We start from the raw sequence: 2,244 nt of genomic DNA on the forward strand, positions 1-2,244 counted from the left end.
GATTGTTAGTGCATTTTATCAACTTCAAAGATATATACTAATTTAAACACAAGTAAAAGGTTTTTTTCGTTATCGTTTCAAATTTTAGAAATATGCTGATAAGGTCCTGATGAAGACATTTTATGTCGAAACGCGTTGACAGACGGAGACCAACTCAAATTATCAGCAGTGGGAACCACCACAGTCTAACACTTGGATTCTGTAGTTTTTTCCCTCTTTTATGTAATTTTTATCTGATGTTCATGACTAGTTATTTTTTATCAATGTGTATCATTGAAATTAAATTTTATATGTGATTATAATTAATGTCTACTTTATCTTTATTCCTCTTTTACATGTGTTTATATTTTTGCACTAAAGTTTTCCTTTTTTCCAGTTATTCTGACTATTATTGCCTGGATACTGTTACTTTCTAATGTTTGTATTGCCCTGATCCAGGAATCTGACTTCACTCAGGGGGTCCCTGTTAAATACAATAATATACACCTGTGTGCCACGGAGTTAAGTGGCACTCTCTTTTGAACCTCATTGTATTGACGACTTCTAAGACCACTGTACTAGCTGCAGCTAATAAATACCATCTTCTACGCCAGACGAAGAGTCCGTGTCTCTGTTTTGACAAGGCAGGTGAATCCCGGGGATTTAGGCGTACCCTGCACCACCGGGCCTTAAGATTGCGATTCTCCAACTGGCGAGCAACGTGGGGCGACTTCAGCGGTAGCGGTTGAGCCCGAGGGTCGTGAGGAGCCCCGCAGGAAAACTCCGGAGGAAGCGCACCACATAATTGACCCCTGCATGTCGGAAGTGGACCGAAGGTCTTTGACAGCGCGGCTACTCCTCTCCGACGGCTGCTGACGACTGCTGCCCTGACTGTCGCCCTGCCTTGGACCCTTCTGAAGTTTTTGTAGAGCGAGACGATAGACGGACCTTTGCTGGCGCAGGATGATTTTTAGTTAAGTATTTGGTGGGTCGCTGCCACAGACCTTTGCTTTGTTTTTATTCTTAGTCTTTGTTCAGTCATTGCAATAACTGAAGCCAAGGGGTAAGTACGATTGTACTGTTTTTCTGATTTATACCCTTTGTTGTTTGTGATCAGTCTAGAGAAGTGATGATGCCTGGGCTGAGTAAGTTCAAAAGATTTTGTTGTTTGGGTTGTACAAGGGATTCGCAGTTGGAGGAGTCATGTCCAATTCCTCCGGTTGCAACTCCGAATTATGAGCTATATTTGAAATATGGTATTGGTCCCATTACCTTTAACGAGACATGGGTCCGATATACGAAAAATAGTGGAGTTTTGAGTTGGCCACAGAATGGTAGCTTCGATCCTGCTATATTGGATAATTTGGAAACAATTCTGTTCAGAAGAAAAGCCCGGCTGGCTATGTTTGACTCCTTTTGCCTCTGGCGTAAAGAAGCCAAACAGAAAGAAATTAAACAAGCGAAAAGGGATAAAAAAGCACAAGACATGTCAGTCCTTCAGGCTGCCCAGCAGTTTAAAGATAACGAAGTAGATGATGCAAAAGAGATATCAGAGAGACAACATCGTATGGCAATAGAGGGATGCTATCCGATGTTGCCTACTTCCTCTTCAGATAAGAGTAAGGATTTAGAAGAAGATCCCCTAATGACTTGCTTATTGAATTCACCTCGGCTCTATGTTCAGAATGCGACTGCACCTCCGTCATCCCCTCCTGTTGCTCAACAGGTGGTTGCTCAATTACCGATTGTCCAGCGACCAGCTCAGCCCCTTAATGCTTCCTTGTCTACTTCTGCTTTGCCTTCACAGCTTGTACATCAGCCCCCGCCTTCTCCCGCTCCTATTCTTCAACATGCTACATCTCAATCTCCATTGCCTTCTACATCTGTAATACCCCCTATTCTTTCAAGGGATTCCCCTGTTTCACAGAGGAGGATAGCAGATGCTGTCACAAATTTCTTTTCTCCTTTTGTTAGGTGCCTGAAAATGTCTCCAGCTTTCTCTAGACAACAATCTCGCTGTCAGCTTCCTTTGGCGGACAAAAAAATAGCCCTGGGTTCTCTCGCTCGCAAATGGCTTGAGCATGGGCCAGAATATAGTACAGATATGAGTTGTTTTCATCAATGGGGGGAGCCCACGCAGAGATACGTTTTCAATATTATGTGTCAAACTCTTATCAAAGGTTGGGAGGATATGGAGTTAGATACAGTCCCTTCGGACCTTCTGAAATTACAAGGTGATTTTGATAAAGGTTTTATTGTAGGACA

Source organism: Lissotriton vulgaris, chromosome 1_1 (genome assembly GCF_964263255.1).
Source record: "Lissotriton vulgaris chromosome 1_1, aLisVul1.2, whole genome shotgun sequence".
In the NCBI taxonomy this organism is placed as follows: domain Eukaryota; kingdom Metazoa; phylum Chordata; class Amphibia; order Caudata; family Salamandridae; genus Lissotriton; species Lissotriton vulgaris.